A 21808-nucleotide genomic window follows, 5' to 3' on the forward strand; every position below is an offset into this window, starting at 1 on the left:
AAAAAGCCCAAAGCATACGGTTTGTAAAGCGATGGAGGCCAAGCCCCTGGCTGCAGCAGGAATGCAGCAACGAAGCTGCAGCAAAATGCTGAGACCCATGGGTCTGTGTGGGGTTAGCTAGCTAAATGGTTAACTTTGCTACTGAAACACTTAAGTACAGCTGAAATACACATTAAAGGCGAAAGGGGTACAAGGAACAGGGTGGGTGTTGTTCATTTTGAAGAGATAAATACATTAGATAGATCAAAACCTCTCTATATAGGATGGGGTTTTCAGCCTTCACTTCAAAAAAACCTTTCAATTAGCGTTAAGAAACTTCCCCCCGCCTTCGAGCCTCGCTGTTCTCAAACCCAGCATGCATCCCGAGTCAAAATTATTCACGTTATTTTCTTAGGGCAAAATCGACAGTTTATGTTCATCCACCCTAAACGGCGTCAAAGAGATCGCTGTTAGCAGGAACAGGGCTGAAAGACTTTGGAAGAAATGCTCCGCTGGAAAACCTACAGCATCTTCACAACCTCCAAGTGCTAGGCACGCCTTACAACGGGCGTGCTGCATTGCCCACAGTGAGCTGCGGAGCCCTGCAGCCACCCTGGCTATTTTTTTATCCTGTGTATGGTACCGATTAGGTAGTTACTGAAAGGACAGGCACTTCTGTACCCCTGAGAATTGAAGAGAAAGCTGTAAAACTTCCCATTGCTATGTATCTGCTTCACTGCAGATGAAGGCTTGAAGGAGGTAGAAATGCTTGCAAAACGTGGCACTAAGGGACAAGGTTTAGCAACGGGGCTCGGCCGGTCAGGCTGACGGTTGGAAGCGATGATCCTGAAGGTCTTTTCCAGCCTGGATGGGTCTATGACTTTTTAATGGGCTGGAGTCCTGCACGCACCTACGCGTGCATATCCTTGCTGAACTAAGCCAGCTCTCCTAAGCCAGCCCTAAGGCACCAGCGGTTCGGGCGGCAGGGACACCGCGGTGGCGTCCGTCTGTCCGTCTGAGGCTCAGGAACCCAGCCGGACAGACGTGCTGCCCGTAGACAGCTCCCTCAGGCTAACCTCAACGGCACGGCACGCGTTCACCTCTGCGCTATCAGGGCCACGGGCCGCGGCTGGGTGACAAGCAGGAGGCGAGCGAGGGAAGGAGCCACCGAATTTTGGCACACTCTGCCGAGAGGGGCAGTGCCCGATCCCAGCAAGGCAGAGGGGTGCGGGTGCCGCCGTCCACGGGAGGTCTCTCTCGCTTGCTGGAATTAGCCAGCCAGCCCTGCGAGCGCTCAGCCCCCCCAAACCCACGACACCCCCTCGGTGCAGAGCCATGGTTGCCCAAGTAACTCCAGCCAGCTGCCAAAAATCCCATCGCCAGGCGCCTCGTGCCTCCACAGACCCGCTCCTGCCACCCAGCAAAGGGCGCCTCCTCCCTGAAAAGAACAACTCGGGCAGGTCTGCGTCGATTGCTCCTTGCACATCTTGGCAATCGATGCCTTTTCCCAGGAAGGGCCATGAGCCAGAACAGCCTCGTGTTTTATTCCGAGCCTGGCCAGCTTGGTTGGGGCCACAGGAAAATTAAAAATTTAACGATGCACTGTAAAGGAAGAAATAATCATAATAATAAAAAGAAAGATGTGCTGAGCTCATGACTAATCTTTGCAGCTCTCGGTACGGGCAGGATTTGTACAGCCATGTTGATTTTTTATAAAAATAGTAAATCGTATTACCCCCATGCTGCAAGACCAAAGATTCGCAATGATACCTTAATACAGATTAAATAAAAATAGCACTACCTGAGTCAATCTGAGGATGATAATGCTTCGTAATCCCGCACTATTAGAGGATGAACATTTGTATAGTAGTGAATCAACATGAGATGCTTGCATTAGGAGACGCTCGTTTTCCCTGGCTGTATAGCAACATTTCTACAAAGTGCAGAAGGCAGGTGGTGGTCGTAGGAGGCACAGCACACAGCGGGGAAAACAGCGCTATTATAGGATAACCCAAGCCCTGCACCCCACTATCTTCCAGTTCTGAAATCCTGGCTAGTGACTCACATTCTTAAAAGCAAGCCTGCTTTTAAATTTTCCCCATCGCTGTAAGGAATTGACTGAAAAGTTTGATTTTCAGGATTTCTCGCAAACTGGGCAGCCATGAAGCCCGTGTGCACTCAGACAGACGATTCATTCATAAAAGCAAAACCAGATGAACAGCAGTGCTGCACATTCATTCTGTTTTTTTTAAATATCCCTGAATGAGCAAACAGCATGTATGGTAAGCAAATAGGCAATACAGCACTGAAATGCCTCAGCAGTGAAAATACTAATATAAAACCACTTTATAATAAAAACGTAGAAGACAAGAAAGCCTCAAATACCAGTTTTTAAAGCTGGTTACAGGAAAAGGAGCAAAATGTAAGCTTTGATTAGTGACACTTTTTAAACCATAATAAATTCTTCTTAATTGCTTTGTTACTTAAGAGACGCATTCAAGGTACTTCACTTGCTATTGTGCTCCCCATCTGTGCTTTTTTAAGACAGGTTTTCCAGTTCATTGCACTTTTTTTTTTTCCTTGCTGCAGCGTATTGTTATGTACAATAGACACCTTGCAGACTCCCCCAGAGGGTTTTATCAGACTGGGGAAAGGTAAGAGAACAAGGTAATGCTGCTGAAAGGTCTCTCCCCAACAGGATTTGAGTCCTCAGACCAGTGAGCTTTTCAAGGCTGTAACACAGAGGATGCCCAGAGAAAGTGGGAAACAGCCACAGTTTCCTCATCACCCCTGCAGGCTCCCTCCTCTACCGTCCTGGTGCTCCAGCATGCGGATGTCCAAGTGATGGAGGAGGTCCTGGTGATGGAGGAGGTCTCGGTGAGGGACATCTCACATGCCAACAGGAGAAGGGTCAGCCCAGCCAGGACGTGGGGAGGTGCCCATGGTCCTGCACTCCTATATGTGCAGGAGTATTCCCAAAACCACCCGAGCACCGACTGCAAGAGTACTCACTGATTTCCATGACAAGCCATAGGTGGTCCTGAGGCACCTCCACGAGCCCTCAATGCTTCATGAGATCTCCTGCTCGATGGGAGCCACCTTCCCTCGGAAACAAAGCTTGCACAGGTTTCAGCTCGTTTCCAGTTTAAAAATAAAATATTTCTCAAAGTTCAATAGCACAGATCTTTGGCTGCAAAAAAATTCAGTTCCCTACTTTAGGATTCAAGTCCTGACATCCCAGCAGTACATACTGATGCTGGTCTGGAGCATGGAGCCCTGATTCGGACCCATGCCCGTGAAAGCAACAGGCAGCTTTGTCTGCGCCTCACCCCATCCCACACCCATCCTCCCACTCCTGCACACATCTCTGCTCCCCCTTTGCTGCCACCCCATAGAAAAGCGTGTGGCTTTAGCCACCAAGTCCATGCCCTGACCGGGGAAGAAGATACCCGTGCAGAGGACACCCAGTGGCACCACCACACTGCCACCCCAGCTGCCACCCAGGACCAGAGCTACTCTCACTGCATCGTCACACCTTCAGCCTCCTGGCACAGCCACCAGGGCCACAAGGGTGCCAATTCTGCCGTCCTGCCCACAGCGGCCCCAATTCGGGCACATCTCCCATCACGTGCAGTTTCCGCTGGCCAGGGCAGCCAGCGCGCCTGTGCCCGGAGCTGCTTATCTGCTTACAGGCAGCACTACAGCTAAGTAGCTTGCTCCATCAGAGCCCGCAGTACCCCATCAGGAGAGCACCGAAGCGTGTGTTGTCCTCACCCTGGATGAGGCCACCGCACTCAAGCACCCAGCTGAAGATGAGGGTGCGCCTTGGGCCTCCCAACACCCACCCGAGTGGCTCCTGTGGGCACCCTGCCCTCCGAGAGTGCTCAGCATGGGTGAAATCCAAGCTACTTCAAGCACTTTTGTATTTTTCATGACGCTCACCTTGCTCTGCAGCCACCCCCGTGCCACAGATAGCACACTGCATTTGAAAACTGCCCAGCAGGCTCAGCACCAACCTACCTTCAGTCCTGCCTCTCCATCTCTCCCACACACTAAACAGGAACCAACACCACCATAAACCCCATACAGAAACTGTGACACGCCGTGTAATTACCTCAATATTGCTACAGATCATTTAAATTCCCAAATTGGAACAAAGGACCTCTCTGAACTTGAAAAGGCAAGGACAAACACGGACCACCAAAGCAGCAGAACCATGATGCACAAACACCCAACACCTCCACGTTCTGTTTGCAGAAGTCCAAGTTTCACCCCAAGACCACAGGGCTTTCATGCCTTTGAGAGCACTGCCAAAGGGACTACACGGGAGAAAAACCATTCACTCTGGTAAGTCTATTTTAGAGTATTAGCAAGTTTTTTTTACTTACAACCTATTTAAGTGCTACCTGAAACAACAACAGAAGAAAATCCAATTGCAAGTGCAATTTAAACCGACAGCTGGAAATTACCTGGCCTTTAAACGTACGGTGTTACAGTCACCAGCCCCATGCTCGCCTCTGCCCTCGGGAAGAGAGTTTGATTCATCTCTCAACATCTCAGAAAGATCAACTGATGATTCAGGTCCCAATATAGCAATTATTAGTACAAATAGTGTGCAGGTTTATAATAAAGATTCACGGCAGCTGCAGGGGTGGGGGAAGAGGAGAGGTTCATAAGCTATTACTCACATGAACGTTTGCAAAAGGCGCATGGGATTGATAACTTGGCCCTCAAAGACTCGCGTTGTATGGATGTACGCCTTAGTAGGACTGTCTGGGGGTTAACGGAGCTCTCATTATATAGAAAACGTAGATAATACCATTTATTAAGTAAGGGATACTTTTGTTGATGAAAGATGTAATTGATAACGAATACACTGGAGGGAGAATTAAACTAATGTAAGCATTTTCTGGCCAAAATGAAGGCATACTTAAGGTGGACACGCGCTCAGTACAGCGTACCACTCCCCAGCACCCTCCCGACACATTTCAGCCATACGCTGTACGGACACCTCAAATTAACCTGGGATCATCTGTTTCGAAAGGCACCTTATCTATGGGAAATACATTTATTTAAAAGATGGAGAAGTCCATTAAAGGCTTTGGGCACTCAACTGTGGTTCATTAGTCAGTCTGAACGCACAAGAGCTCTAATAGCTTGTATCCTGTGCACTAGGGAAATGCAACTAAAGAATAAACTTCCTGAGCAATTAATGTCTAATGATATCATTTTGTTAATCTCATTGGAAAGAATCTAGAATCGAAAGAGGAAACAGAGTGCGTATTTCTCCAGAAACAACAAAAACAGCCTGCAAAGGGTGCTGCGGCCTGGCGGGCAGCGCCCGGAAGAGACCGGCTCCACAGGGAGCAGAGCCCGCGCTGATCGACGTCGGTGTCCAAGCTGGGTCACTGGCTGTAATGCCACAACACCAGCGTTTCTGATCAATCTTACGCTCCTGCAGCCCCTGACTGATTTAATGTTTCATTTACTTACAAATAAGAACCTAATGAAGTGCATACAAATGCAAGCCTTGGGTACCGGCCAGAGCAGAACCCGTCACACGCAGCAGAGATTAGCCCGAGTTATGCAGGTCATCTGAACCTCTGGAAACTGCATTCCTTTGGATTAACGCAGATGGTCAGAACAAAAGGAGAAAAAAAAAAAACAAGCAGGTTGTTCTCTCAGATGGAAAACACTGCCCCACTGGGCTGTGTGGGCTTTCAGTACAAAATGCAGCATCATTACTACAGGTTTTCCCTCCTGAAGTCAGATACATTTTACATTTTTTTAAGCATTTGACTAATCAAGTCTCAGGAAGTCCATTCTGGCACAAAGGTAACGTTTCACAGATGGATGGCAACCCCACACTCAGAGATCAGCCTGCCAGCTCTAACGGGCAGCACAGGCTCAGATAATGCAAACTCCTGCGCCAGCTGCCCAACCAACAAAGGCCAACGCTTTATATTTTCTGTCGTTCCCATTTAACGCGTGCCTTGAAAGGAGCAGGGTCTGGAAAGTACTCACCACCTATCTTGGAACCTCTTCAGAGAAAGTCCGCAGGGCTCGATTGCCTGAAAGGAGAAAACACAAAGCAAACATACTTTATGTTAGTTTTCTTCTAAGTAACGACCTTCCCATCTCTTACCCTATTCTCTCCAGACCAATTTTCCCTGCTGAAAAATAAATCAGAATTTGTCTAAACATGCAAAAACTCTGGTTCAATTTTTTCTCTAAACTGAGCAACAACTGCAACTTTACCACCTGTATTTGCATTTTAGTATTTGTCCTGAAAAATGCACAGATTTCACTCAAATTTGGACAGCAAACTCTCCTGGCATTCAAAAATCTGCCAAAACCATCCTGCCTGCCTAACATCTTTTTGTAAAACTCACAGAACACAGAACTCATCTTTCTGTAAAACGCATCTTTCAAAATAGGCAAGAATCATCTTCCGATTATATCAAAATGCCACGGTGGAAAGGTTTGCTTGGCTTATGCCTCAAAACACTGTTGTGCCAAGATCTGAAAACAGGAGAAAAAGAACTGAAATATGAGGAAGCCCATTTCAGGATTTCTACAGTCATTAAGCACTGCTCTAAAAGGGTAGGGATCAATTCTCTATCAGTTGAGCATGCTTCTTGAAAAAGCAGAGTACAATAATTTGCATCCCTTCAGCATCTGCCAGCTACGAATGCTGTGGTTCACCAGCACTTAAGAAGTCACAGAGAAGAGCACCAGGAGTGAGCTCACCTGCTCCTGCGATTCGTAATCTCCCAAAGTCTGTGGATCAGGCAACCGAAAACAAGTGACTCGCTTCAAATCCCACAGAGCCATCCACGTTTTCCCCCACTGCTCATCTCCTCCAGCCCGATGCCTCCAGACACACCACACCTCTGTCTTTCCTGTGAGACCCTTGTCTGACCCAGCAACCCCACAACTTCTGCCAAAAATACCCTGCTGGGCTTGGGACCCTACTTCTGGATGCTCCACTCCACCCCTAAGTAACACATTTGGTCTTCCCAACGCAAAACCCCTGCCACAGGGACCAAAAAATCAACAAAGCCTTCTTCTTCAACAGTGTGCCATCCCTACAAGTAGGAATTCCTTCATTTTGCGGTACCATTACCCCTTCTACAGACATGGGGCAGAGGTTTCATATTTGCCCCCTTGCAGCAGTCTCCTATGTACTTCAAACCCGTTGTGCCATTCCCTGGTCTTCTCCCCAGACCATACAAACCCACTCCTTCCCAGTTTTCCTTTTGGGTCCCGTTCTTACTCTCTTAGTTCATATTCTGGTTTTGTCCGAAGCTGGTTGACAATCTAACCCCCTCTCCCACGTGCTGGTAACCTCCCCTAGTTTGACACCACCTGTTGAGTCTCCACCATACCGTACCAAAAGCATCGGTTATAATGCTGATAAATATACCGACCCAAGCCACGAGGTCCACCTCTGCAAACCCCTACCCAACGCCTGTCTCAGCTTGACCACATACCAGAGCAAAGCCTGGAGTGTAAGTAGCACACTTTCTTTGCACCAACCATAAGGCAAAAGGCTCACCATTTTTTTTCTCCCGTAGCTTCCTTTTGACAATATCAGAGCAGTGGCAAAAACCCAAGTAGGATCAAAGCACATCGTATCATCTGCTCTCCCGCTATCCACACAACCAGTTACCCTGCTGTAGAAGGCAATTAGCATGTCTGACATGATTTGTTCCAGACTAATCCATGCTGACTGTTACTCATAAGCACCCAGAAGATGCTTAGGTAGGAAATAATTTATTAACTTCCAGGAAAATCCTGTGATAAAAATCAGGCTGCACTGTAATTCCATCTCCGCCTTTTTAAAAAATGCAGCACTGTATTTTTGCTTTCTCATAGTTATGGGAACCTCACAAATTCTCTTCAGGTCTTCAGAAATAGTCACCACGAAGAAATTGAAAAGCACTGAAGCCAAGCGGCCTGTTAAAATCAGGCTCTTTCCACAAATCATGAGAAAGAGACAACTGGCACGGCTGCGAGGTCAGAGCATCCTGCTGGACCGGGGGCCACCAGCCACCCTTTGGACGTGCCCTCTGGCCCCATCACTGGTGGTGCTGGTTGACCAGCCTCTACTTAAGACCCAACCCTCCTACACATGTCCTTCTAGCAGCTGGAGGATTATATTATATACAAACCCTTCCCTACGGGCTAGAGAATCTGGAAGGAAAAATAATAATAATAGTAATAAACCTTATGTGAGTGCTTCTTAAATGGTTCTTTTCCTATTTTATGCCGGTATCTTCCCCTTTCTGTGCAGATGTTAACTCCATCAGTCTTCTGCTCACAGGAAGGAAGATCAGGACTTCACAAAAGTTTCTATTGCTCTTGAGATGGCCAGGCAGGCACTCACAAATGTTGCACGCTGGCAGCAATACGAGCATTTAAATAAAGAATTCTAGCTTCAACATCTTAGGAAGAAAACCTATTCCCATTTTTTACCAGAATGGATGTTAAAATCACTGCAAGCTGCTGACCCAATGAAACCCAATGGAAAGACAACATAAGAACTGGACCAGGTCACTGGCAGAAGAGGAGACAACCCAGAAGCACTTCTTATTTCTCTTCTGTGGTGCTGGTACAAAGTACCGTGCCTTCCCCCTGCATGTCACATTCAACAGACCTTATGGAATAGTGCACCAAGACTGTTTGGCTGCATTTATATGTTCAAAAGAAATACCATTTTCCAGCCCTTACCTACATTTTTGCATTCCAAAGACTTCGGGGGGAAAAAAAAAAAAAGGATGCTTATAATCACCCAAAACCTTTGTTCCAGCCTGGTGGAGTAGAGGCTAACTGCCCAACACATGTTAATCTCTGTGTTAACAACACAAGAAGTATTTAAATCCACTGCCAATTAAAAGTAAGGTATAATTGAATTAGCAGAAGCAACTTATGGCAGAAATTCAATTACAAAGCAGAATTAAAGGAAGAGATGTCAGTAACTTTTGGAGGCTGGGCAGGAAGAGGCGAGTGCATCCATCTACTATTTTCAGAGCTGTCAGGAGAAAGCTTAAGGAGGAGGAGACACAGAATCACAGAGCGGTTTGGGTTGGAAGGGACCTTAAAGCCCATCTAATTCCAACCCCCTGCCATGGGCAGGAACACCTCCCACCACACCAGGTTGCCCAAAGCCCCATCCAGCCTGCAGTCATCCACCTGAGCCGTCTCCTGCAGTGCGCTCGGACTTGCCTTAGCTTGCACCAACACGGCTGTACACACCTTTTTTTTTCCTTTTGGCCTCAAGCTTCCAAGTTGAATTTGACCTTTTTCCATTCCTTCATTTCTCAGACATTATATACGGAGCAGGTTTCTTTCTACACAACGGAGAAGCCTCAAGTGTTGTGGGTACTTCTCCTCCTCTAATGGCCACCCTCTCACCCTGCTCGGTTGGAATTTCCCTTCGTTTCCCTCTGCCTGATGTTGTTCTTGATTAATCTCAGTGCCGATCGCTGACGGTGCCCACCCACACCTCCAAAGTTCAGCTTTCATAACTGCATTAAGAAAAATCAATACTGATATTAACGTTGCCCTGTTTGTGAACGGTGTCGCCTGCCTGCAAATAGCCATGGAAATAACCCCCGGCACTGTGCTGTTAGCAGTGCTCCCGTACTTACAATTTCTTTTTCAGCCGGAATCTGCTGTTTTATTAAAATGTGTTGCGTTATTTTTCCTCTTTTTACAGTGTGAGGAAACTCTCAGAGGGCTCTATCCGCCAGGTTGCTTTGTTTTCTTTGACGCCCGTAGATCAAATAAGAGGAGTCAGTCACTTCCCCCTGTCTGTCGGAGGATTTTCGCTCCCCAGGCTCATTTCCAACCCACCTAAATCCCGGGGATCACTCACACTGCTCACAGTACTCACAGCTCCCAGCTGGCCTGCTGCAGGCTGATTCTCCTTGGCTCCTGGGCAGGTTTTGCAGCCCGTACCGAGCTCCAGGCTGCTACCGCTACAGATTTAGGCTCATTTAAAAGCTAATTCAGGAGTTCTCTCCAATATCCTGCCCTGACTGTGGTGCGGATATACCTCAGCCTGTATGTCCCCTGAGGGGCTGGTACTGCTCAGAGGAATTTCCGTTGTGTTTCAGGAGACTGAAGCACCGTCCCTCCTTCCTCCGCTTCGGATGCTGCTACCGGCACCTCTCCCATCACCGCTTCACCTAAGCTGTGTGCTTGCAACAGCCCCACAAGAGCACTACAATGGAAAATTGATATATGGAGACCCGGCAGCATCCCCTGGCGCACCGCAGGAGCGTATGGCTAAGTTGGAGGTTGAATTTCACTCCTTAAAGCCCAGCCACAAGCCCACCAGTCCTGGCAGCAGAGAGGACATGGGTCCCATCCCTGTTTCAGCCTTCACCATGACCATACCACCAGTGCATCTCAACTTGCACACACCAACCTGGGTGCATACACCGAGGCAAACACCCATCCCACAACCCAAAAATTCTCAGTGAAAGCTCCCCATGGTTACTGCAGCTGAGCACAGCTTTTCGGAAGGCGGATCCGAGCCAGATGGCAGGCAGAGCATGAAGGAAACCCCAAGCACCGCGTGCAGCAGGCAGCAGCAATGGGGAGGAGAACAAAACGTTCCTTGTGTGCTCTCCTCATGCACCTACCGCCTGAGCAGGCCTGGCTTCCCAGGCTACTTTGATTTCTCATGCTGTAAAGCAGCCTGCGTCTTCAGATGTCCACCTCCTGCTAGCTCTCTCCCTTCAGGCTTTCTCCCTCTGCGGATGATTTGGACAGCTTTCCAACCCAAATTTGTGCCACCTGCAGCACCTTGCAGCATCACCGGTACCTACAGCTACCCACGGAGCCATCCTGAGACTGCTTCGTGAACTTAACCTGCAGTGGCGGTGGAGTGGGGGGAAAGCCAGGTGCACCTCTCAGCAGAGAAGGCAGACAAGAAACGTGAATGTCGTATCGCTAAAAACAACAGGGAGAGTGGGGCTGCTGGGCTTGGAGGTGTCATCTCTGCCCTGGCACGCTGCTTTGCTTGGGTTTCCTTTGGCATTCGGGTACACTGGGTGAGCCAACAAGCCCTGACAGCGTGGCAAGTTGTCTACCTGTGTGCTCAGATGCCAGCTCTCCAGGTGAGGACGGGACCCACCTCTCTGTCTGGAAGACCTTGCCTGCGGCTCATGCTCCAACTCCAGCAGGAGCACCATGCCTCACTGTGAAACATCGCAGCTGGGAGCACAGCGGTCACAAAAGTCCTGTGAGGTGACCCCATCCATCACCTTCATTTTTATTGTGAAGTTTTAATAGCCCAAGCCACCCAACCACGCTCCACTGCACGTCTGCTGTGCTGGAGTACTCTTAACAGCGCAGGCACTTCCCATATAAACCAAAAAGCTTGCACCTAAATTGGTAGAAAACGAGGTCTGGTGTGAGTTACTGTTGTTCCACCTCCAAAAAGCCACGCTCCGAGCATCCTCGAAGGTTTATTTATTGAACACAGCTGCGCTGGAGTGGTTAAAGCACGGGGTGAAGAACAGCCTGAAGTGTGCGCTGCAAGAATCTTATCTCCGGCTGATGCTATCGCAACACAAACAATCGCCCGTGCCAGGCTCGGGAGGACGACAGGGGAACCAAGGAAAACAGAAAGCCCATGCAAAGGGAAAACCTGCATGCCAACAGACTGCACAGCACCACAGTAATCTCACCGGAGGCAGCTGCAATTCCCTTGGCTCAGAGGAGTTTTGCTCACTTCAACCAAAAGATGAAGATTGCATGTTTGTGTTAGGCGTCGTATTTAGCTCGCTTACATCCTGCCAAGGTCAACGCTCACAAGTTGGCCACCAAGGATGACTGTACCCACTCCACAGCAATGAGGATGCCATACAAATACCTCTCCAAGTCATCGAGTAATCAGCATTTGCAGCCCTTAGCCCAGTTTCATGCAAGAAAAACTATTCAGCTTATTAAACACATCCTGAACTTGCTTTCCACACAAGCAACACAAAGGAAAGCACAACGGCATACGGAAGCTTTACAAATTCAAAGGCAAGGAAGGCTTTTTCAGGGCAGCACCAGAGCTAAGACTGGAAGCCAAGCTGGGTAAGTTGATGTTATCGTGTATTTGCTTCCCAAACTAAGTTGTGTAAGTTCACAAACTGCACTCAATTCCCAGAGAAGCTGCGTGCATATAAAAGGAGGGAAGGAAGGTATGGAAATTCTAATACTCTACTGCGACTAAACACATTGAATTTTATTAAATCTAATTTAAAGCGTCAGAACAAGATAAATTATTTGCAATTAAATATTTTTCTCTTTCTGAGCTGCAGAGTTTCTTTCCTTTCTTTTTTCCCCCCCAAAAACCACTACTGACAGATGCCACACACTGCCTGGTCGTGCTTGGACACAAGTGATCAGCTGACAACTAAAAAGGATGTAGGCAGCTGGGGACAGAACAGTGCCAACTATTCAATTATCTACCCTATTTCCTCTTTTCAACTTTTTCCCAATACAGTTAACAGAATTATGTCACTGCACATTCATTGCCCGGGAAGTTTATCTCCGTCTTCCCCTTTCAGTCTTGCTTTTCATTTGCATTTCCCTTCTTCACAGGATGCTCTAAACTAAACATTATATTCAAGTTACACTATACAGACTTGGGAGGAATGGAGAAAATAGGGGAGGTCATGGGAAGGGAGGTAGCTGCTTAGCAAATCTTATTTTAGCAGACACACAGGGCACAGTGTCAACTGAGTTTTATTAAAGGAGATTGCAAATTTGCATCAGCTAAGATATTGGGTGAAGAGATGCAACGCAGCAGTAGTTGAAAGAGTTCAGAAAGTTTCCAAGGACTGAATGAAGCACAAATTTATTCAAAAAACAAATTACAATGATCGATGCTGTTATGGTACAGGTGTGGTGCTGCATATAACCTTAACCGCCTCTGCATACTCAGGCTATTTTATGCTACATAAAAATGCAGATTCCCTGCACTCTCCAGTTGTGGAATACGCAGCTGAGTTTAAATTGGGTTCATCACAAACTAGTGCTCCTGGACAGATCATTTGTTCATTTTAAAAATTATACATTCTTGCCTTTATAATTACAAGGGGAAAACCACCTTGAAAGCAAAGCAAAAACCAGAGGCACCGGTGGCTCGCTAACCCTCCAGAGAGCCAGAAAAGCAGCTTTAAGAACAGAACTTGCTGTATACTTCCATCATGGCCTTACAGACTGTAAAACATCAATGTGAGCATGAGGCCGAAGGGTTTCTCTGCTTGTCTGCTGCCCTCACCCCACGGCACACCTCGGCACAGGCTGTCCCACCTCCAGGTGCCTTGTTTGGGGATGTGGAGATGGGGCTCACGCAGCCGGGTGATGCCCTTCCCAAGAGCCATGGGGACACGCAGGTGACAGCACTGAAGTCCCCTATCTTCGTACTGGGGAGATTTGGTGTGATCCATGATTTGGTGGGATCTCACTGAGGGAGATTTGGTGGGAGCCATGACCTGCATGAAGCCTGGCACCTGATGGGAGACCACCTTGAAGTCTGTGCTTTGGGACTTGTCAACACTGCCGCTCTGGTCGGGTGTTTTTTTTCACTGCATCCACTTCTGACTGATGTTCAGAAACCTTGTGGCCAAGCTCAGGTTTGAACTGAGCCTAACAGCAGTAAGCAGGAGCCTGCTGTCCCTCTGGCACAACGCTGACAGCACGGTGAGCTTGGAAAAGTGACAGTGGAGGAGAGGGACCAGCACGGTCCCCGGCAGCACAAGGAGGAGAGCAATGCCGGGGCACAGGGTGATGGGAGGACTTGCTCCTTCTCCACCAGCTACAGCAGCAGCTCCTCCACACAGGGTAGTGGGGCCCTGGGCAGCTGGCATGGGATAAAAAGTGTGCAGTGGTAACAGATGGGTACCTCAGCCCTTCACATCCTGCATCATAGAATCATAGAACTATCCGTGTTAGAAAAGACCTTTAATTTCATCAAGTCAAACCATCAACCTGACCTACCGAGTCCCATCACTAAATCCTGTGCCACATCCATACATCTCTTGAGTACCTCCGGGCATGGGGACTCCACCACTTCCTCGCGCAGTCCCTTCCAATGCTTCACCACCCTCTCCGTAAAGAAATTCTTATTAATGTCCAAACTAAACACCCCTGGTGCAACTTGAGACCATCTTGACAAGCTTCAACCAGAAGCCACAGGCTTCTCACAAACACCATCATACACCCAGGTGGCAGCGAGCCCAGTGCCTGCTCCCATAGGTTTTCTGGGAGGGAGACTCCCCAGGCAAAGGACAAGAGATGGAGAGTACAATCGCATGGAGAGCAAGGGGAACAGTGCTACCCTTGGAGATACTTAGAGGCCACTGATGCTTTATATTTCCATATAATGGCTGTTACGCCAGCACACACTCTGGTTAAATGCCCCCGAGGAGACATACTAACTAGGCCAGCCTATATGCATACAGCTCAACCTGCAGTAGAACAAGAATAGAACTTTTTGAAATGCTTTCGTGAACCCCTGGAGCAAGTAATGTGGAGCATTTTTGCGAGAAACGTGCCTCCCCACCATTCTGCCAGGAGAGTCCCCACCCCGTCAATTCCTGAGAACCCAACAGGACCACAACAGTCTTCAGCAATGGGCAGTCATCTCCTGCAAAGTCTCCTCTGCTCCTCCTGGCTGAGCAGTGAGAGACTCTTGGGATCAGAGATGCTCCTTCCCAAACAGGGAAAGAACTCGGCTGCTGGAAAGTGACCGGGCAGCTGTCGCTGGTTGCCACCTGAGCAGGAGGAGGAAGGCTCCCCAGGGGCACCAGCCTGACCACACAAGCCTGCCCACAGCTCCTGGGCATCCCTGCAGCGATGAGATGGGGTCTGAGGGACAAATTCAAACTGGACAGCAGTCTTCCCTTACTTTGTGTATCGCCTGAGAGACGTGCAGCTCTTAGGAACAGCGTTAGGGCCACATTTAGGGACGAACGCCGTTTTAAGATGCACGCCAATATCAGAACAGAAAGTTGTGACTGGAGTCTACAGAGCTCACTCTCATTTGCTTTCAGACCATCACCACAACTCCAATTACCCTCAGCTGGAATGAAATCCAATTTCCATTTAAAAATAAATAAGTAAAACCCCTCTGATCCACCTCCTGACAACCGCGGAGAGCCCCGGCCTGGCCCGGCCTGGTGCCGAGGAGCGCGTCCTTCCTTCCCTGTGGGCCACCAAAGCTCTTGCCCGTGCCCGACGGCCTGTGCACGGCTCCCCGTGGCCACCAAAGGCCCAGCCCTGGCCAGCCCCAGCTCGCCCACCACTGAGCAGCACCAGAGCCAACATGAACGAGTTGGCCAGCTGCAGAAGACCTTCCCACCTCGGTGGGTTTACTCCACATCAAGCCTAAGCCACGGGGAACGAGACTCCTCACTTTTGCCATGGGATTTGGGGAATTAGGCTCCTTACGTACGCCTTGCAGTGCCAGCCTTGGTTTGTTACCCCTCCTCACTGCACTCCTCTGCTGGATGTAACCACCAAGGCCTTCCTGCACACAGACAGCAGAGAGGGTTGACACAGGCACATGTTCCTTCCCATTTACAGGGTGCTGGCTTTCGAGGATTGGTCACAAAACGGTGACCGAAGTATCTGCATTTCCAACCCCTTTTTTATTTTGTGGAAGTGCTTTTTTTTTTAAAAATAAACCCCTACACAAAGGATCATCGGTTTTCTGGAAAGCTCCTCAGCATCGCTCTGAAGCAAACCTGACATGTATTAACTCAAGAGCGATAAAACTCAGCCCAGCAAAAATCAAAGCCGTGCCTAATCACCGAGAGCCTTTTATGCTGATTCCACTTTCTTCTTCCCTCTCCTCCGAGCAGCAACTGTAGCCATCTCTTCACAAGAGCATTACAAGGGCAGATACCAAGGAGAGGAAACTAAAACCAAGCAGTGGCACAAACAGAGGGGTATTAACCATTTCAGAAGACACTCAGACTGGGAGCTGGAGGCAACAGCAGGAGCAAAAGCCCCAGCTTGCTCCAGGCTGGCCCTGTGGCCACTCTGCAGGGAGGATTTGGAAACGAAGCTGCCTGCGATGCTGCCTGGCCAGGCAGCTCCTTCCAGGCGGCTGCTCCCAAGCCAAAGTTTTAAGCTGCTGAGTTCCCTTCAGCTCTGGTGAAGGGGATAAAGGGTTTTCCAGTGTCTTCTAATATATTTAACAGATGTCGCTTCTAGGCCCTTTCCGAAGCACCGTGAAGTGTGCTTGCTCTCTGCTTGCTTTCTTTCGAGCGCACATTTAATAATTAAGCTCCGTGCAGCTGGCTGTGCGTGCACAACGTCCTCCCTGCTGACTCCCACTCCCCTCTCGCACGCACGCACGCAGCTCCTTCAATCAGCCCCAAACTGCTCCCCGGCCTCCAAGCTGAAGTTTGCTTCGCTCCCCCAGGATAAGCTTTCTTCTACGACATACAAAATGAGACCTTTCGAGAAACACCATTTACCTGCCAGAAAAAAAAAAAAAAAGCCTGTATAAATAGAAAAAGCAAAGGATGCCCTGCCAGTGCGAACTGCTCCGGCAGTGGCTAGCCGCAGCACGACCAGCAGCAGCAAGCTCTCTCCCTTCGCACAACGGGAGCGCTGCCAAGAAGAGAGAATCCTGCTCACAATGCCCTTTAGAAAAAAAAAATAGGGAAAAAAAGCCTGCCACCTCGGAGCAATGAAAAGCATCCATTCCGCGCAGACACGCCGGGCTGTGTGGGGCAGAGGTGAATTAGAAGCACGCCTCGCAGCACCCCCGTGCCGCCCGCTCCTGGCCCCCAGCTGGCTTTTTTTCCTCACCCTCCTCCCACCTCTGCCACCCCCACCTATGCTAAAATGACTTTGCAGGAGCCACGTGCTGACTTCCAAGCATCAGCAAGACGTATTTCCTCAGCCCATGCCCAAGCTACACTATCCATCACAGTCAAAAGCAATGCTCGTAATTCCTTCAGAACACGAGTGTTTGGCATTTGCACAAGAGCACACACGTACTCACTCCCTCTCCCCCGGCATTCACTACAAAATGTTTCCTGCACTTCCACTGGTGGGAATTATGTTCCCGATGCTGGCATGCTGCATGGCTGGGGAATCAAAAACAAACACTTTTGCCACTCTGACTAGTACACGGGTTAGATAAACACATTGTCTGAAACAAAAACACAATCAAATTGCAAAAGCAGATGCCTGTGTTCGGCCGTGGCTCCTGGCACACCCATCAGGATCTCGGTACGCCTCATTTCCAGCAAGCATCTCTGTAGGTGCAAACCATGCTGCTGATATTCAGCCTCCCACCCTCGAAGTCTCCAGACGTCCCTGTCACCCAGATCCAGTGTTCTCCAACACGGACAGAGTTTTGAAGGCTTGCCATCAACCTCAAACACCTTTCTGAAGATGTTAAGACGACAGCAACCAAAATACTGGCAAGTGTCCATTTATCTGGCTGCACCATTTCCCATTCAGCCAGCCTTATCCCCTTTGGAAAGACTGGGCAGAAAAGAGGGCCTCCTAAAATTGTATTTGTAAAAATCACCCCAAAAAATCAAAGGTCTCAAAAGATGGCATATTAACTGTATGCTACTACAGCTCATCTAAGTTTTGGTCCTGCTTTTTTCCCCGGACAGATTTGAAGTAGACTACTTTGCTCAAAATAAGTAGTGCGATCATCGGGAAAAACGATTGACTGTGCAAGAGAAGAGAAAAGCCGACCAGGTTGTACCTGGCATCCTTTGCACAAAATATTGCCAATGCAGGTTTTCTCAACGAACAGAAACCACCAAGGAGAATTCATTAAACTCCTTGCTTCTTTCTTTGACTTTAAAAAGAAACACCCCTCCCGGGCGTGTGGATTGAATAGCCACAAAGCACCGTTTGCCAGCTCTTCCGCCCTGGTTATCCCCGTGTACCTACAAACCCACTACGCTAATTACAAGCAGCATTTCTTACTGATAATGGCGTATTTCATGCAATGCGGTCCAGGAGAAGTGCAATATTTCTCAGATTATGAGCTGGATCCGGCCTCTCGGCTCCTGCCTTCTAATTCCAGCACGGACAAGGCAAGGGAATGCATAATTCATCGCGTGGTGGATCCTACGGGTCTCCAAGTCATTGACACTGAACTTCCAGAAAGCTAACGCTTCCGGGAGATTCGGCTGAAGAATTTAGTCTCCTCACTGCTAAAAGAAGCAGGAGCTCCTTCGTGGAGTATTTGGCCCCATTGTTTAAAGATTCATGATGACTTTGCCACTGGAGCGTGACAATAGGCAGATATTTATCTGGGAAAGTCAAGAAATGCAGAAATCAATGAGTTAATTAGTAGGTTAGCAGAACACAACCGACCCGTGAAGGCTTTTATTCACCAAAAGGCTGATAAGGTGAAGATAATTGTTTGCATTTGTTATACGCTCGGGGCTGGTAGAGGATTATTGGAACGACGGAAATTTCAGACATTGATTTAAAACATTTTCTGCTCATTAAAGCTAAAACCCAACGATTTCGCAAGAGCAAATCCTCCCGAAACCAATGGCGTAGGATCCCACACAATACAGTCAACATGAGCTACGATAAATCACCTCTTGCCAACAGAAATTAACTTCGGTTTGAGTTAAGCCCCACGAAGATACTCAAGTTGGGCACTGCAACTATTTTCTAACAGAGACAGTGAACGCAGAAACAGGTCCCACACACAAACACTATGGGAAGCATACTAGGAAGAAGAGAAAAAAACATATTAAAAAAAAAAAGTCTGTTTTTCTTAAATTCACTGGAAAACATATTGCATTTGTTACTGGTTCTGACCTAAGAGTCATGTCTGAAGGGAAGACCAGCCGCTCTGCAAGAGTGAGCGATCCTCTTCCCGTGAGTATCAGTGCATCTCGCACGCACAGACAGCACAACCTCATTCCTTAAAGCCTCATGTCACTACAAGCAAGAAAAGAAGCCTATAATATAGAATTTTAAATTAGATCGCCCACTTGGTCTACCAGCATTCCTGTCTCACTCGAGGCAACGCAATCAGCACTGAAAAGAGTATTGTCTTGCTTGGAAAACACAATAAATCATGCTGCGTGAACACTTTTAATCGCAACCACTTCTAATCACAGATCGCATGCTTCTTTTTTTTTTTTTCCTTTTTATAGAGTTGTGCCCCCGAATTTGGGCAGCAGGAGCTGCCCGATGCCGAGCTGCCTGCCCTGACAGCCCGAGCAGAGATGCTCCTCTAGGCTGACAAGTTACGAGCATCCAGATGTAGCAGTGAATCCCCCCCGCTACAGCTGGACGAATTCTTCTCAACGCTGCCTCCATCGCCTCCCCGAACAGACGAAGCCGTGCCAACAAAAAGCACTTTTTTGGCTGGCACAGCTGACACCAGAGCAGAGCTGCTGCCAGCATTGCGACACCCGTCCTATAGTGGCACCCCCCCCCCGGGTTTCCTACAGTTATACGCAGAGACCAACATTGCATTTAGGGCAAAAACAAAGAGAAGAAAACAGGTGGCGCAAAGAGGCAACGGGCTGGCCGGTATCTCTCCATCTAACCTCAGCGAAGCTGTGGATGGATTACCTCCCTTTTTTCCGAGCCTCACAGCTCGGGGTGGAACCAAAGGCAGCCAGCTGCTGTCGGACCCTCTCCCTCGATGGGCTCTCGAGGAGGAGCGGAGGCAGGAGGAGGGAGGTGCGATGCGCTCCCCGACCCCACCGCGGGATGCACGGCACCGAGCTGGGCTCCCCACCCAGAGCAGTGCTTTCAGGGTAACTGACACGTCCCCAGGGCTTCGTCTCAGGCAAGAGGAGCCCTGGAACCCGCAGCCAACAGCAAACGGCTCCGAATGGGAAAACTGCAGAATATTTTGGGGGGGGGAATAATTGCTTCCTCCCTTGTTTTCCCCGCAGAGAAAACTCCACGTCCCTACCGCGCTTGCATTTGTGAATGGGACTACGGCATAACGTTCGGTTCCAGTGCTCACCTCTAAGTATCACTGCAGGAAAAAAAAAAAAAAAAGGGAATTTGCCATAAAGGAGCAGATTATCCAGCTGCCAGCAGGAGACACGGAGCTACCGAGCAGCCAGCTGCTCTCCCCGGCAGACCTTTCATTTCGGATGCCGCGTTACGCGACCTTTTTTTTTCCCCCCAAACCCCGCAGAAACTTATCCGAGCAGAAAGTCGCTCGCAAATCCTTGCGGGTGCAGAGCCCGTCCAGGGCAGGGGGGGGCACTGGGGTGACCCCGGCCCCCCCCAGCCGGCCTCCATCTCCCCGGGGAGCAGGCAGCGAGCCCCGGAGCCTCTTCCCCGGAGGCCGGAGGGCTTTTATTTCGAGAGGGGCCGCTGGAGGAGGTGGCAAATAGGAAGTCCGGATTTCAGGGAGTTGACTCAGAAGCGCCCTGCGAGGCTCGGCCGGCGGGAACTTCGCCGGGTGAACCATTAACCCGCCGCCGCAGCCAGCCCCGCAGCCTCCCCCCAGCGCTGCGGGAGGGGCCGCGGGCACACGGACGGACAGACACGGACGGACAGACACGGACGGACCCACGGACGGACACACGGACGGACCCACGGACGGACACACCGACACCCTCCCGGCCCCTCCGCGGGGCTGCCGCCAGCCGGGCGCTGCCACCGGGGGATGGGGGCGTGAGGAAAGCGGGACCCAAATCCCCCGAATCTCCCTCCCTTTTCCCCCCAAATCCACCCCCCCCCCCCCCCCCTCCGCCCAAACCCACCCCTGCCTTACCCGGGGGTCCCCCCTCGGCGGCTGCCGGCGAGCTCCTCCCGGGCGAGCCGCACGCCTGCGGAGCGGCGGCGAGGAAAAAGAGGAAATGAGCGGGAGGCGCTCGGCGGGGAGGGACGGAGGAGGAGGAGGAGGAGGAGGAGGAGGGACGGGGAGGAAGGAGCCGCCGCCGAGGGACCGCCAGGAGCCAGCCACGGGGCTCCGCTCCCCGCCGGGGCAGCGGCTCGGCAGCGCCGGGGGCGGAGCGCGCTGGGTCCCGCGGGGCCGCCCGCCCGCGGCCGCCGCCATTTGGGGCCGCCCCCCCCGGGCAGGAAGTGCGGGGCCGGCACCGCACCGCGGGGAGCTGCGGGAGGGGCCGCGGCTGGGAGAAAGTTTGGGTGGTTTTCCCCTTTCTTTCTCTTTCCTTCTTCTTTCCTTTCCCTGCACTTCATTTTTTTCCCCTTTTCTTTCCCTCTTTTTTTCCTCCTTCTTTCCTTCTTCTTTTCCCCTTTCCTTTTAGTTTCCTTCGTTTTTCCTTCTTTTTCTTTTTCTTTTTCTTTTTCTTTTTCTTTTTCTTTTTCTTTTTCTTTTTCTTTTTCTTTTTCTTTTTCTTTTTCTTTTTCTTTTTCTTTTTCTTTTTCTTTTCCTCTTTTCCTCTTTTCCTCTTTTTCCTTTCCTTTCCTTTCCTTTCCTTTCCTTCCTTTCCTTTCCTTTCCTTTCCTTTCCTTTCCTTTCCTTTCCCCTTTTACTTCTTCCCTTCCCTTCCCTTCCCTTCCCTTCCCTTCCCTTCCCTTCCCTTCCCTTCCCTTCCCTTCCCTTCCCTTCCCTTCCCTTCCCTTCCCTTCCCTTCCCTTCCCTTCCCTTCCCATCCCATCCCCTATTTTTAACCCCCAAACAGACAAACAGCCACCCCACCGTGGCACCATCTTGCACTAGGCCCTACACTCCATAACACCAAGTTTTGTGGAGGGGAGGAAAGCGAGGGCCACAGCCCCACACCACACACCTCACTGCCAAGCAGGCGATGCTGGCATGCACCCGTGCCACCCAAAGTGTCCCCCGTGTCCCTGCTGTACCCCCAAAAGACCGGTGGCCTTG

The 21808-nt window shown here is 49.8% G+C and overlaps 1 protein-coding gene across 3 annotated transcripts in view; it reads right to left on the bottom strand.

Moving 5' to 3' along the window:
- The window catches only part of HPCAL1 (hippocalcin like 1), a 56816-nt gene extending 35787 nt beyond the window's left edge, over positions 1–21029 (bottom strand). For 2 of the 3 annotated variants that reach the window (XM_083827692.1, XM_083827693.1), the window contains exons 1-2: positions 20735–21028; positions 6004–6050 (exon numbers count right to left, since the gene is read on the bottom strand). The gene's annotated coding sequence lies outside the window, so the exon portion shown is untranslated. Of the gene's footprint in view, positions 1–6003; positions 6051–20734 lie in introns of all 3 variants that reach the window. The other variant, XM_083827696.1, reaches the window with a different exon arrangement.
- Positions 21030–21808: the final 779 nt, after the last annotated feature.

This window comes from Anser anser (assembly GCF_964211835.1).
Source record: "Anser anser genome assembly, chromosome: 3".
Taxonomy (NCBI): Eukaryota; Metazoa; Chordata; class Aves; order Anseriformes; family Anatidae; genus Anser; species Anser anser.